The 16560-nt window shown below is 49.4% G+C and overlaps 1 pseudogene; it reads left to right on the forward strand.

The window, feature by feature from the left end:
- Positions 1-7889: 7889 nt before the first annotated feature.
- On the forward strand, positions 7890-15429 carry LOC147111577 (uncharacterized; annotated as a pseudogene).
- Positions 15430-16560: the final 1131 nt, after the last annotated feature.

Consider the following 16560-nt stretch of genomic DNA (forward strand, 5'->3'; position numbering starts at 1 on the left):
AACTGTACGCAGTACTCCAGGTGAGGCCTTACCAATTCCTTGTATAATTGTAGTAAGACTTCTTTACTCTTAAGGCCGCGATTTTCTCATTGGTGTCAGGATGGGTGCGGGACAGCTGGTTTCTGGCTTCCAGTCCCGCCCCCAGCTGCTTCTGCTCCACTGATGTGATTTTACCTTGATTGACCTTGTTAAGCCCGCCCTGCAGGCTTGCCGGCCAATTAACAGGAAGCGGGCCTGATGACGTCATTTGATGACGCATCATCTGCCGGTTTCCTTAAAGGGACCACACACAATTTTATTTTGACAGTTGATTTCTCAGTGTTTGACAGCATTGAGGTGCTGAAAACACTGACAATCACTGCACAAAGGTGACCTCTTGCACCCAGGCTCTCCAATGATTCCCTCAATAGGCTGGAATAGATGGCAGCTGCAGGTCAGATGACAGAAGCAATCTGTCACTGGTGAGAGAGGTTCTCCCAATGAGGTGGCACTGGACATATAGTTGGATTTAAAAATTTGTAAGCTAAAGAAATCTGTAAATGTTTAAAAAATGCAGTACCCAACATTTTCTTTGCTCTGACACTCACCATGTGCAACATTGGATCCTTCACACCACTTCTGCAGCTGTCATCATTCCACAAACATTACAGCAGACTCAAAACACGCCACACTTACCTGGCATGGTGTCCGGACATCAGGAAACCAATCCAAAAACAGGCTGAAAACTACTGACAAATAACAACAGAAAATGCTGGAAAAACTCAGCAGGCCAGGCAACATCTGTGGAGAGAAAAATAGAGTCAACGTTTCAGGTCGAAACCCTTTGTCAAGACTTAAAAAACACAGGAAATGAAACAGATTAAAAGGCCAGTTTGGGGGCTGGGAGAGAACAAAAGAGAAGTGAAGAGACATTAAGAGGGCTCGATGGGCCGAAATGGCCTCTATCTGCACTGTGGGGTTTCTGTGATTCGGTGATTCTGTGAAAAGGAGACAAGATGGTGATAGGACCAGTGGAGACAAAAGACGGCTCTAGCTTAGGTGTGAAATGCGCTGGCAGAATGGGAGACAGCTGCCATGTGGGAGAGAAAAAAGGGGGGAGGGCCAAAACAAAGGTGTGGATAAAAAATATAAGTAAAAATGTAATGGGGCCCGAGGTTATGATCTGAAATTGTTGAACTCGATATTGAGTCCGGAAGGCTGTAAAGTGCCAAATCGGAAGATGAGGTGCTGTTCCTCGAGTTTACACTGAGCTTCCGTGGAACAATGCAAGAGCCCGAGTACGGTGAGGTCTGAGTGGGAATGGGGCGGTGAATTAAAATGACAGGCGACCGGAAGCTCGGGGTCATCCTTACGGACTTTGCCGCCAATTTCCACCCTTCCCTCACCTTCACATGGTCCATCTCCGACTCTTCCCTTCCCTTCCTCAACTTCTCCATCTCCATCTCTGGGGATAGGTTATTGACCAACATTCACTACAAGCCCACTGACTCCCACAGCTACCTGGACTACACTTCCTCCCACCCTGTCTCCTGTAAGGACTCTATTCCATTCTCCCAGTTTCACCGTCTTCGCCGCATCTGCTCCGACGATGCCACCTTCCACACCAGTGCTTCCGACATGTCTTCCTTTTTCCTCAACCGAGGATTCCCCTCTACCATGGTTGACATGGCCCTCGACCGTGTCCATTCTATCTCCCGCACTTCTGCCCTCACCCCTGCCCCTCCCTCCCGGAACCACGATAGGGTTCCCCTTGTCCTCACCTTTCACCCCACCAGACTCCGCATTCAACGGATCATCCTCCGCCATTTCCGCCACCTCCAACGTGATCCCACCACCAAACGCATCTTCCCCTCCACTCCCCTTTCAGCATTCTGTAGGGACCGCTCCCTCCAAGACACCCTAGTCCACTCCTATATTACCCCCAGCACCCCTTCCCCTTCGCCCGGCACCTTCCCGTGCAAGCGCAGGAGATGCAACACCTGCCCTTATACCTCCCTCCTATCCAGGGCCCCAAACACCCCTTCCAGGTGAAACAGCGATTTACTTGTACTTCTTGCAATCTAGTATACTCTATTCGCTGCTCACGATGCGGTCTCCTCTACAGTGGGGAGACCAAACGCAGATTGGGTGACCACTTTGCGGAACACCTCCGTTCAATCTGTAAGGATGACCCCGAGCTTCCGGTCGCCTGTCATTTTAATTCACCACCCCATTCCCACTCAGACCTCACCGTACTCGGGCTCTTGCATTGTTCCACGGAAGCTCAGCGTAAACTCGAGGAACAGCACCTCATCTTCCGATTAGGCACTTTACAGCCTTCCGGACTCAATATCGAGTTCAACAATTTCAGATCATAACCTTGGCCCCCATTACAGTTTTACTTATATTTTTTATCCGCACCTTTGTTTTGGCCCTCCCCCCCTTTTTTTCTCTCCCACATGGCAGCTGTCTCCAATTCTGCCAGCGCATTTCACACCTAAGCTAGAGCCGTCTTTTGTCTCCACTAGTCCTATCACCATCTCGTCTCATTTTGAATACCTCTTAATGTCTCTTCACTTCTCTTTTGTTCTCTCCCAGCCCCCAAACTGGCCTTTTAATCTGTTTCATTTCCTGTGTTTTTTAAGTCTTGACAAAGGGTTTCGACATGAAACGTTGACTCTATTTCTCTCTCCACGGATGTTGCCTGGCCTGCTGAGTTTTTCCAACATTTTTTGCTGTTATTTCAGATTTCCAGCATCTGCAGTATTTTGCTTTCGTACTACAGTTTTCCGCCGCTAGGTGTGGGGTCCATTCTCAAATCAGGGACCCGACAGTTGGGAAAGCTGTTTGGAAGCCGGTTAACAGTGGCATCAGAACCCGCCATCAATCAAATCGAATTTAACTTCTGATCCACCTCCAAACCCGCCCTCTGAGCGCCGGCAAAATCGCAGCCTTAGACTCTAATCCCTTTGTAACAAAAGCTAACATACCATTTGCTTTCCTAATTGCTTGCTGTACCTGCATGTTAACTTTCTGTGATTCATGTACAAGGACACCCAGGTCCCTCTGAGTGCAAACATTTCCCAGTCTCTCACCATTCAAAAAATAATCTGCTTTTTTGTTTTTCCAACTAAAGTGGATAACTTCACATTTCCCCACATTGTATTCCATTTGCCATGTTCTTTCTCACTCAGTCAACCTGTCTATATCTCTCTGCACCTCTCTGCGTCCTCCTCACAGCTTACCTTCCCACCTAACTTTGTATCATCAGCAAACTTGGATACATTACACTCAGTCACTTCATCTAAGTCATTAATATAGATTGTAAATAGCACTTATCCTTGCGCCCTACTTATACTACTTTTAGCGCCTCGAAAAAGTTAGCGCACCTGCGTCCAAAATTCACTGGTAGCACCCCAAGAGGGAACATAAGATCTTGCTGACAAAATTGATTGAGGGACTCATGATGTGAGCTTTGTGTTCTGCAAGAACAGCCAGCTGGACACAAATAGGGGCAAAAATTGGGTCACGCCCCCTTTGGGGTGCTAGTAGCACCCTAAAAAAGTTAGCTCCCCCGTGCCTGAAATTCGATGGTAGCACCCCAAGCAGGAGGCGGGGCACTAATGGAGGCACTCCCCCTGCCTCTTGGGGTACTCCAGCCCAATATCGCGCCGGCACGTCGCGCTGCGGTGCTGCAGGCCTTCCTCCTCTTATTAAAGGGGAGGGGCCTAGCACTGCACGACCTGGGGTCCAGAGATCGGAGTGCTGGCAAAAGAGCCCAGCACTCGAGCCAGCACCCCATGTGGGGGCTTCACAGGAGGCCGGGGACAGCAACGGTGGCAGATGCTGGCAGGCGGCCAGCAACAAAAATGGCCGCCCGGCACAGCCCCTTTAGTTTGTGCCACCCCAGCTGCAAGTACGCCCCCTCACCCTGTCGGACATAGCGTCCGGCAGGAAGTCAGGGGGTGCTACAGAAGATCACGGCCAGAGCGCGAGCAGGGTACTGCGCACGGCGATGACGTTATTGCTGGAGGCACCGCGTCGCGGGGCACTATCGGTTACCACTGCCGCTAACCTCCCGCTGAATTTCGCGGGAGGCGTTAGCGGCGCCGAGCCTGGGCACTAGTTGCTATGCACCCCATTAGTACCCTCTTAGGGCACTAACGAGATGCGCAAATCAACTGAATTTTTCCCCCTATGTCTTTACTTGTACTGATTTCTTTAAGTTCTTCATTCTCTCTAGACACTCGGTTTTCATTATTTCCAAAATGTTTTTTGTGTCTTCTACCGTGAAGACAGATACAAAGGGCAGGATTTTCATTGGGCTGTGGAGGTGGGATTGGAGGCATGTGGGGGGTTAAAATCCTGAAATCGGGGGGCACGAACCCATCCTGCCCCCAACCGGCCTACATGCCAGTTTGAAAGGAGGCGAGTACCTGACCCGCACTGGGACCTGCCTCCCCGAGGCGAGAAGGGGATTAGTGCCAATTAACTGCCTGTTAACAGGTAGTTAACAGGCAGTTTTTAGCCTAATCCATATTTTCATTCTTGAAGTGTGGGATTCCCGACAGCTCCAACCCACGCCAAGTTAGCGAGGTGGGCCGTCGGGCTGAAGGGCTTGGAGGGGTTGAGATGTCCGATGTTCAGGTGAGTGATGGGTGCATGAGTGCAGAGGTAAGTGTGTTTGGTGTGTTTAAAGAAGTTTTACTTACCTTTACAGCCTTCCTTCCTTCAGGTCTCGGGAGTCCCTCATTTCATCGGCACAGAAAGCAGAATGGCCGCGATCTGTCAAAAATTGCAGCATTCAGCTTTCTTTTCTGGAGAGATCTCTAAATCATTCTGAGAGGAAGGAATTAACTTATACAGATTGTCAGTGTTTGACAGCTTCAAACAGCTGATATTTCATCTGTCAAAAGGTCTTGACAGATGAAATGTCAATCTGTGACGTCACTCGTTGCCGGGTAGCCCTTAATTGGCCTGCTGAGTCTATTGGGCGGGCTCAACAAGGTCAATCATTCAAAATCGGGTGGGTTGGCTACAACTCGATGGAGGCGGGACTACAACCCCGAAAGTTGTAGTCCCCCCTCCTACCCGCCTCCTCAATGAAAATCCAGCCCTTTGTATTTGTTTATTGTCTCTGCCATTTCCTTATTCCCCATTATAATTTCTCCTGTCTCTGCTTCTAAGGGACCCGCCGTTACTTCTGCTAATCTCTTCCTTTTTACATATCTAGAGAAGCTGTTACAATCTGTTTTTATGTCTCTTGCTAGTTTACTCTCATATTCTCTTTTCTCTTTCTTTATCAATTTCTTGGTCATCCTTTGCTTAATTCTAAAATCCTCCCAATCCTTGGGCTTACTACTTTTTTGGCAACGTTATAAGACTCTTCCCTTTATTCTAATGCTATCTTTAACTTCTCTTGTTAGGACTACTAATCCCATGGGGTTTATACTCTGTCTAACACTATGATTACTGTTAGGGTGTCTATAAACTACTTCCACCAGTGTTTTCTGCCCCGTAATGTTTCTTAACTCCACCACTGATTCTACATCTTGATTTTCCAGCCTAAGGTTCTTTCTTTCTACTATCTTTATCCCTTTCTTTATTATCAGGGCTACCCACCTCCCCCCCAACCTACACCCCCTCCTTTTCCATTTTGCCTATCTCTTCTAAAAGTCAAGTATCCTGGAATATTTCGTTCCCAACCTTGGTCACTCTGCAACCACATCTCCATAATGGCTATTAGATCAAACCCATTCATTTCTATCTGTGCTATTAATTCATCTATTTTGTTGTGAATGCTTTGTGCATTTAGATATAGTGCCTTTTGCTTTAACTTTTTTTGATTTTTCCCTGATACCACCTTCGTCACTAATGGCCTATTACCTCTGTTAAGCTCTCTGTCCCTTCCTGACCCACTCTGCTTATTTTTACACAAACCGCTACTCTGCTCTACAGCCTTGACATTTCTCTTCCTGCTTTTGAATTTACCCTTTCCTGAATCCTCCCACAACCAACCTGCTCATTAGTTTAAAGCCCTAGTTATTCGATTCACCAGTTCACTGGTCCCAGCCTGCTTTAAGTGGAGCCCATCCCAATGGAACATAAGATCTTGCTGCCAAAATTGATTAAGGGATTCATGATGTGAGCTTTGTGTTCTGCTTCTGAAATGCAAGAACAGCCAGCTGGACACAAATAGGGTCAAAAATTGGGTTGCGCACCCTTTGAGGTGCTAGTAGCACCCGCGCCTGAAATTCGATGGTAGCGCCCCAAGCAGGAGGTAGGGCACTACTGAAAGCACCCCACTAACCCAATATCGTGGCACTAGGTGCCGCAGTGCCCCGCACGCTGCCATGTTGTGCCGTGGTACTGCAGGCCTTCCTCCCCTGATTAAAGGAGAGGGGCCAAGCACAGCGTGACCCGGGGCCCAGCTGGGCCACCAGGGATCAGGGTGCCGGCAAAAGAGCCTGGCACTCAAGAGGAGTGCCGGGCTGCCCGATCGCGGCTGGCAGACGGGGCAGGTGCTGGCAGGTGGCCAGCAAAAAAAATGGCCGCCCGCCACTTCCCCTTTAATTATCGCCGCCCCAACCGCACGTATGCCCCCCTGACCCTGTCGGACATAGCGTCCGGCGGTACATCAGCAAGCGTGACCAAAGTTTGTGGCCGGGGCACAAGTGGGGCACTAACAGGAGGCGCAAAGCAACCAAATTTTGCCCCCATAGTCTTTTCAGGTCCTTTACTTAACTATGTTTCCAACTTCACACAGGAGACTGTCTGAAGGATGTCTCAAACTTTATTCCAAAAAGTCAGCAGACACCTCAAGACATATGTTTTTTTTTATATAACTCGTTTGTGGAAATTGGTTAACCCCCCCGAAAATGGGCATGGTGATTATGGTAAGCTATTAATCCGTGCACGATAAATTTGCGCTGCCTGCTGCTTTACATAATTGCCACATGCAGTCAGCACTAACCGGGTTGTTCATTGACTGCATGCATCAGCAGGGGGCCCGATATCGTGAGTGGCTAGTGCTACTTTAAGGCAGCCTGCCCCTCTTAAAGGGAAGGAGCATTGTGGCTGCAAGAAGTGGAGGGAGTTTTTGAAAACTGAATCTGTGCTGAGAGTGTGCACCAAGGTATTCAGACACTGCACTGGAGGTCTTGGGGGAAGAGGTGGAAAGGAAGAGAGATCGCCTGTATCCACAGGGGGTGGGGGGAAGAGGGAATGCAGGAGGCCCTCCAGACAGGTGCTCAGGAGGCAGTGAGAAGAACCAGCAGCAGAGGCCAATGCCAGAAGTGTTGCTCCAAGAACATGGATGCAGTGCAGGAAGAAGTTTAACAATCTGACACGAGTTGTCGAGATCAGTGAGTTCAGCTTCAAATGGCACATCCTACCAACTGCACCACTAGCCCCATCCACTGCTCAATTCACCACAGCCCCACCTACCAACAATCTCTATCAGTACGCAACCCTAAAATTCATATGCTTTACCACAGACTCACACACTCAGCAAGCCTCGCACCCACAACTCACAGCTCGCACACACTGGCAGCTATTCCACCATGACAGCCACATCACCCAAACATATTGCACTGACACACTTCCCTCTTTTTTGCAGGAGAGGTGGCGCATAGTGTTAGATCCGTGTATTTTTGATGTTGTGTGTCCTTCAATAACTAGGCATGAGACTGCAGGAACAATCAACAGGTATTTACTGGATGAGGATTACTCTAAAACTAAACATACAGATCCCTACTCAGGGTTTATATACAGGTGTGGTCCCTGCCGGTACTACAGTATACAGGAGCTGTAAAAAGTTGTTCTCCCCTTAAAGGTACATACACTACACATAGCAGCAGGCAGCAGCAAAGAACTGGAGGAGGACAAGCGCACTGCATGTTTTAACCCCCATGGAGGAGACACTGCTGACCATCATAGGAAGGGTAATTGCTGAGGTCATGGACACTGGCAGTGCTGAAGTGATCGATAATGAGGGTAACTGCGCACCTTAGAAGTCACACTTAGAAAATATCAATGGGATTAAACAAAGTCAATATGGATTTATGAAAGGGAAATCGTGTTTGGCAAATCTACTGGAGTTTTTTGAGGAAGTAACTGATAGAATAGATAAGGGAGAACCAGTGGATGTGGTGTATTTGGATTTTCAGAAGGCATTTGATAAAGTCCCACATAAGAGGTTAGTGTGCAAAATTAAAACACATGGGACTGGGGGTAATATACTGGCATGGATTGAAAATTGGTTAACAGACAGGAAACAGAGAGTACGAATAAATGGGTCTTTTTCAGGGTGGCAGGTGGTGACTAGTGGGGTACCGCAGGGATCAGTGCTTGGGCCCCAGCTATTCACAATATATATCAATGATTTGGATGAGGGAACCAAATGTAATATTTCCAAGTTTGCTGATGACACGAAACTAGGTGGTATTGTGAGTTGTGAGGAGGATGCAAAGAGGCTTCAAGGCGACTTGGACAAGTTGAGTGAGTGGGCAAATACATGGCAGATGCATTATAACGTGGATAAATGTGAAGTTATCCACTTCGGTAGGAAAAACAGAAAGGCAGAGTATTATTTAAATGGTGATAGATTGGGAAATGTTGATGTACAGAGGGACCTGGGTGTCCTTGTACACCAGTCACTGAAAGCAAACATGCAGGTGCAGCAAGCAGTTAGGAAGGCAAATGGTATGTTGACCTTCATTGCAAGATGATTTGAGTACAGGAGCAAGGATGTCTTATTACAGCTAGACAGGGCCTTGGTGAGACCACACCTGGAGTACTGTGCGCAGCTTTGGTCTCCTTACCTAAGAAAGGATATACTTGCCATAGAGGGAGTGCAGCAAAGGTTCACCAGACTGATTCCTGGGATGGCAGGACTGTCGTATGAGGAGAGATTGGGTCAACTAGGCCTGTATTCACTAGAGTTTAGAAGAATGAGAGGGGATCTCATTGAAACGTATAAAATTCTGACAGGGCTAGATAGACTGGATGCAGGGTGGATGTTTCCCCTGGCTGGGGGTTCTAGAACGAAGGGGTCACAGGCACAGGATATGGAGTAGGACATTTAGGACTGAGATGAGGAGAAATTTCTTCACTCAGAGGGTGGTGAACCTGTGAAATCCTCTACCACAGAAGGCTGTGGAGTCCAAGTCACTGAATATATTTAAGAAGGAGATAGATAGGTTTCTAGACACAAAAGGCATCAAGGGGTATGGGGAGAGAGTGGGAATATGGTATTGAGATACAGGATCAGCCATGATCATATGGAATGGCGGAGCAGGCTCGAAGGGCCGAATGGCCTACTCCTGCTCCTAGTTTTCTACGTTTCTATGTTTCTACCTGTTACGTCCGTGTAATAATAAGAAAAGGTCTGCAGAGAACGATCAACAGGTGTTTACTCAACGTGGTTCAAACTGCAATTGACTGTACAGATCACTACTCAGGGTTTATATACAGGTGTGGTCACTGCCGGTACTACAGGATACAGGAGCTGTAAAAAGAAGTTCTCCCCCTTAAAGGTACATACATTACAATTCCTCCCCTTTTAGATTAACAGTACCATAACACTCATTTAACAATTAAATATCAAACTAATTACAATTAACACTTTTAACATGCAACATTAACTGAAAATAGTCTATTATTAAATTCAGTCTTTGGGGAGGCTTCCTGAATCTTTCTGGATAGCGCCTTTCCCGAGTGTCTCGCTCTTGGTGCGGAGGCGATTCTAACACCCTGTCGTCAGTTGATTCATCAGCTTCCAATGCTATTGTTTCTGAGGTAGATGCGACCTGTACGTCGGGTTCCTCACCAGGTGCGTATGGCCGAGACATGGGGTTGACTCGTTCCTGTGACTCTAGGATCTGGTCAGCATGGCGTCTCACAATGTTCTCCCCAACATCCACTGTGTACATTAGTGGCCCCTGCCGTGTGCATATCGTTCCTGGTTGCCATTTCTCTGTTCGGTAGTCGCGGGCCAAGACTGGTTGCCCTACATTGAAGCTCCTTGTCGGCTTCTCATTGATATGCTGGAATTGCTTACTCTCAACATCTCTTCGTACATTTGGTCTGAGCAAATCCAGACGAGATCTCAACCTTCGGTTAAAGAACATCGTGGCCGGGGCCTGGTTGGTGACTGCATGTGTCGCATTTCTGTAGGCTAACAGGAAATTGTCCACCTTATGCTGCAGTGGAATGTCGTCATCGCACATGGCCTTTACTGCTTTTTTAAAGGTTTGTACGAACCTCTCAGCCAATCCATTTGTGGCTGGATGATACGGGGCGGATGTGTAATGCCTTACCCCATTCCTTTTCATAAATCTTCGAAACTCTTCGGACACAAACTGTGGTCCGTTATCAGAGCAAATCTGCTCTGGCAAGCCGTTCCTGGCAAAAATGGTCCGTAGGACTGCAATAGTTTTCTCTGTGGTGGTGGAGGACATTTTGATCACCTCAGGCCATTTCGAGTGCACATCCACGCTATTAAAAACATTAAGTCCATGAATGGACCAGCAAAATCAATATGCACCCATTGCCATGGAGATGAGGGCCACTCCCATGGGTGTAGAGGGGCATGTGGTGGTGCATTTTGGACCTTCTGGCATCCTGAGCAGCTCTTTGTCAGGTCCTCGATTTGCTGATCGATCCCCGGCCACCACACATAAGCCCTAGCAAGGCTTTTCATTTGCGCCTCAAGAGGGAAGCGGGGTGGTACTGGAAGCACCCCGCATCCCTCTTGGGGTGCTGCGAGTCAATATCGCAGCGCTATGTGCCACGGAATTGCAGGCCTTCCTCCCATTCTTAAAGGGGAGGGGCCTTGCGCAGTGCGACCCTGGGCCGAGCTGGGCCCCCGGGGATCGGGAGTGCCGGCAAAAGAGCCCGGCACTCGAGAAGTGCCAGGCTCTTGGAGCGCATCCAGCACTCCGCAGGGGGCGGGGGGGGGGGTGGTGTGGGGTGGGGTGGTTCAGGAGGCCGGGGACGGGAGCGCAGGCAGGTGCTGGCAGGCGCCAGCAACAAAAATGGCTGCCCCGCACCTCGCCTTTAAATAACGCCACCCCGGCGGTAAGTCAGAGGGCTCTCCCGAAGATTGCAACCGGGGCAAGAGCAGGGCGCTGCACACGGCAATGATGTCATCCGGTTAACACCGCCGCTAACCTCTCGCTGAATTTTGCTGGCGGCGTGGGCGGCGCTGTGCCCGGGCACTAGTTGCTTTGCACCCCATTAGCACCCTCTTAGGGGATAAATGGGAGGCGCAAAGCAACCCACTTTTTCCCTCCAGATCCCTGTTGCTCACCACATCCCCATCATTCCATTCCTGTCGCAGGCCATATCACAGTGCAAAGTTGAAATGAGATGACAAAAGAATCCAAACTGAATTAATAAACGTATCAAAAATCAGTGAACATATATTTACACCAAAAACATTAACTATTCACCCTTGTGCAATCCCTTAGTGCCTCTCATTACTGTTCCTTTGACTACTCTAGTGCTCCTAAGAAGTGTTGGCCCAGTGGCTGCAGCAGGGCTGGTGGAAGGCTGCTGATTCCGTGCGGGAGACTTCAGATGGCCTTGCAGGACGCCCTCGACCAGTTCTGGACCTGAAAGGCCCGGCTGCAGATTGCACCACCTCAGCATTGGCGGCAGCAGTCTGGGCTGGTTCGATGTCAGGCAGCAACAAGGGTAATGGCAAGTGGCAGTGGTGGGAGCAGGAATGCTATCATCCTGAGAGAGGACAGCAGCTTCCTGCTCCACTGACCCACTGCCACTCCCCCAGGGCAGTACCTCAGCATCACTATCAATCTGTTGGAGCACAGCTTGCTGGCCTGCTGCAACACCGTGAAAGCCCAGGTCGATGGTAGTAGACCCAGCCATGATGGCAGCAGTCAGAGCATGCGTGGCGTCAAGTGAGACTGCATGAGAGCAGTCCGAGACTCGTTGGCACCAACCATATACTGCATTACAGCACTAAGACGTCGCTTCCGCCTATGCTGCAATGGAAGCTGCCAGATCGCCCATCACACGCGGCATCAGGTCTGGGTCGCAACGGTCTCTCTGGGAGTCTACCATCCTTTACAGACTGGAAATGATGGGCTCCATGATGTGCGCAGAGCCTTGTGCAATGTTAAAGGTGCACTCCGCCACAATCCTTACTATTGCCAAGAGGCTCTCAGGCACCTTTGCCATTACACCTATCATCCTTCTTCTAAACGTCACCCCATCAAGGTCCTCATCTGAGTCCTGTGCAGCAGAACTCGTGCACAAACTCACCCTCCAGGGAGCTGGCCCCCAAGCTACCCTTTCCCCCTGGCCTTGCTGCAGCTCACTCGTCCCCGGTGCCTCACCCTGTGCAGATCGCATTACAATACTAGCCTCTAAAGAGCACGCAGTGCCAGTATCTGCGCTCGTGTCTACGAGTGAGAGATGCAGTGACGGGATGTGTTCGTCCTCCTCCTCTTCTCCCGCCTCGCTCTCTACCTTGCCCTTAGGGATAGGCTGATCAGGTGCTTGCTTATTATCTGAAAGCACAAAGGCACAAGAGTTGGGTTAGGTGAGGGGAGGAGGGCAGAAAGGGAGAAATGCATGCATACAGCATGATTAGCTAGAAAGTGGGAAAGGCTTGTGGGGTAAGGGGGAAGTGGGATGTGAGAAGAAGAAGGAGGGATGAACATACCGTTGTTGTCCCCAAGGGGGTCAATGTTGCCGGTGGCCACAGCACCCACCACCTGGTGCCCAATAATCTGCAGCACTCAATTCTCCAGCACAGACAGTGGTTGGGTGTCAACTTGTCCCTTGCCTGAGTTCTCCTGCTCCCTCCTGTTGTGAGCCACCTTGGCCTGCAAGAGAAAGGAAAGTGTGTGTGAGTGTGGAGCAATGTGTCTGGGTGATGTGCCTGCCATAGTTGAATAGCTGTCATTGTGTGGGTGTGAGTGTTGGTAGCTAGAGATTGTTGGTTGGTGAGTGCTGGGGCTCTGGTGCTTTGGGCAGTGTGTGAAGATTGTGGTACAGATGGTGGTATGTAGCATTTGTTGAATCATTCACTCACCCTGACTACCTGAGTGAGGTTGTTAAATTTCATCCTGCATTGTGTGTGGGTCCTGGGGATCACAGTGTCTCCTGAGACGTGCTGCACTACCTCCCTCCACATGGTGTGGAAGACTTGTGGTGAGGGCCTCCAGCCACTTGCCAGGTAGAGCACCGCCCTCCGTCTCTCCACAGTGAACACCAATGCCTCCAATGATTCATTGCACAATCTGCAGGCTCTCTCCCTGGGGCGAGGATCTGCCTTGAGTGCATCTGGTTCAGTCCTCCAGCTCCTTCTCCTTGTCCTTGTCCTGCTGCTGCTTGCTGAGGCAGCTGCACAGCCAGCAATGCTGAGAATGAGGTTCTGCAGCATCACAGAACCTCCCCTTTACATACTGAAAAAAGCCTGTGGCACTCATGACTTGCGATTAGACTGCACCTGATAGTGGTTCACCCTTTGAGTGTACTCTTTTGGTGGTGCAGTAAACAAGTTAACTGTAACTTAAAACATTAAAGGAACCTTAATAAATTAGATCAGAATTCCATTGCTGGTGGTGATGATGCACTCCAGTCGTGGAAGGCCTCGAGCGTGCCGGCAGACACTGCGTGCTCCATCTCCAGCGCCACCCGGGCGCGAACGTGGCCGCGGAAAAGAGGCAGGCAGTTGGGCCGAACGACCCCCCCCCACAACCGCCTGCTGCCTGGACCAGTTGATGGCCACTTTGGCCAGACCCAGGAACAGTCCTACGAGGTGCTCCCCTGATCTGTCTGCTCCCCTCTGCACTGGGTGACCAAAGATCAGGAGCATGGGACTGAAGTACTTTTTTGCAGAATCACCTCATTGTTAGTCTGGAGACACAATGGCCCAACAACCAAAAAAGCAGATGATTTTTCAGATGCTACACTGGAGGCCTTGGTCCTGGGGGGTCCAACGAAGGCGGGCTGTCATTTACCCGCAGGGAGGCATGGTGCCATCCAAGCTCATCAGCAGAAGGATTTGGGAAGAGATTGCACAATCTGTCGCGGCCATCAGTGTTGTCCCAAGAACCTGGATCCTGTGCCACAAAAAGCTTAATGACCTCACGTGGCTGGTCAAGGTGAGTGAAGGCTTCAGCAAATGCCAGATCCCACCATCTTCACCACAAGCCTCACACACTGCTCAATGCACCACACCCGCATAAATCACCTACCAGCAATCTCTAGCTACTATCACTCTTACCTCACAATCATGGCTTCACTTCACCCTCAGAACCTTACCAATGCTGCAACACTCACCCACACCTCACACCTTGAACACACTGACAGCTATTCAACCATAGCAGGCACATCACCCAAACACATTGCACTACACTCACTGACACACTTCCCTTTCTCTTGCAGGCAAAGGTGGCTCACAACTGATGTGAGCAACAATAGACTAGAGGCAGCCAAGCCAGGATTGAGACCCTGACTGACCCCGAGGAATCCGTCCTTGAAATCATTGGAGGGGCAGTGACAGAGTCTGTGGCCAAGGGAGAAGTTGAAGCCGTTGCTGATAATGACGGTATGGTCATTCCTAATCCTTTTTCTCACATCCCACTTCCCCCTCATCCCACAATCACTTCTCACATACAAGCTGCTGATGGTGTATGCATGGATATCTTGCTTTCCCCCCTCCCCTCACCATAACACGACCCTTGTGCCTTTCTGCTTTCAGATACCCAAGAAGTGCCACCAGCACAGCCTGTTGCTCATCATCAGCAAACTGACAGAGGAGATGATGAAGAAGAAGATACACCGGCACTGCATTTGACACTCGCAGACACCAGCTCAGAAAATGGCACTGCATGGACTTTAGAGGATAGCATAGAGGCAGGATCTGTATGTGGTGAATTACTGAACACGAGTGAGCTGCAGCCAGGCCAGGGGGAACGGGTGGCTCGGGTGCCAACTCCCCAGAGGGTGAGTTTGCGCATGAGTTCTGCTCCACAGGACTTAGATGATGACCTTGATGGAGCAGCCTTCAAAAGAAGGGTGATGGGCATGCACACGGAAATGCTTGGTGCAGTGGCAAGCCTGCCAGAGAACCTCATATTAGTGTCAAGGAGCATGGAGGAGTCCGGCTCCAACATTGCATGGGGCTTTGCGCAGAACTTGGAGCCCATGATTTCCAGGATGGAAATGATGGACAACTCCAGGAGAGACCTTGTGGACCCACAGATGATGCTGGGTGTGGTGGGTGATCTTGCAGCTTCCATTGAAGTACAGGAGAAGCAACCCAACATCTCACTGATGCAGTGGAAGCACATTGTTGCTGGGTTTACGAGTGTCAAAAGGAGCTTGCAGGGTGTTGCAGCCGGCCAGCAATCTGTCCTCCAACATATTGCTAGGAATGCTGAGGTGCTGCCCCAAGAAGTGGCAGTGGGTCTGTAGTGTCCGAGGATCAATAATACTCAGACTGCAGGAGAACAATAAAACAGGTATTTACTGAACAGAGAGTAATTCAAGACTGAAATACAGAAGCCTGCTATGGCTTTATATACAGGGGTGGTCACTGCCGGTACTGCAGTATAGAATTAGTTCTTCTCTTAAAGGTACATACACAACAATTCCTCCCCTTTTAGATAAACAGTACATAACATTAATTTAACAACTAAATAATAACTAATTACAATTACAATTTTCTCTGTACTATATACATCAACTGAAATAATCATTTATAAGTTCAGTCTTTGAGGAGGCTTCCTGGTCCTGACTGGATAGCGCCTTTCTTGAGTATCCTGTTCTTGCGGCAGAGTTGATTCTGGCTCATTGTCATTGGTTGCTTCGTCAGCTTCCAATACCACTGCTTCTGAGGTAGACGCAATCTGTACTTCGGGTTGATTACCAGGTGCACCTGCTCATGGTATGGGTTTGGCTTGTTCCTGTGACTCTAGAATCTGGTCAGCATGGCGTCTCACGATGCTCTCTCCAACATCCACTGTGTACATGAGTGGTCCCTGCTGTGTGCATATCGTTCCTGGCTGCAATTTTTCTGTTCGGTAGTCGCGGGCCAAGACTGGTTGCCCTATCTTGAAGCTCCTGGTTGGCTTCTCATTTATGTGCTGGAATTGCTTATCCTCAACATCTCATCTTATGTTTGGTTTGAGCAAATCCAGGCGACATCTTAGCCTTCGGTTGAAGAACATTATGGCTGGAGCTTGGTTGGTGACTGCATGTGTCGCATTCCGGTAAGCAAACAAGAAATTATCCACCTTGTGTTGTAGTGGTATGTCGTCATTATGCATTGCCTTTATGGCCTTTTTAAAGGTCTGAACAAACCTCTCAGCCCATCCATTTGTGGCTGGATGATATGGGGCAGATGTGTAATGCTTCACCCCATTATTCCTCAGAAACCTCCGGAAATCCTCTGACACAAACTGTGGCCCATTGTCGGAGCAAATCTGTTCTGGCAAGCCATTCCTGGCGAAGATGGTCCGTAGGACTGCAATAGTTTTCTCCGTGGTGGTGGAGGACATTTTGATGACCTCTGGCCATTTCGAATGGGCGTCCACAGTGATTAGG

This window comes from Somniosus microcephalus, chromosome 10, assembly GCF_052327205.1.
Source record: "Somniosus microcephalus isolate GS21.2 chromosome 10, FLI_Smic_1.0, whole genome shotgun sequence".
In the NCBI taxonomy this organism is placed as follows: Eukaryota; Metazoa; Chordata; class Chondrichthyes; order Squaliformes; family Somniosidae; genus Somniosus; species Somniosus microcephalus.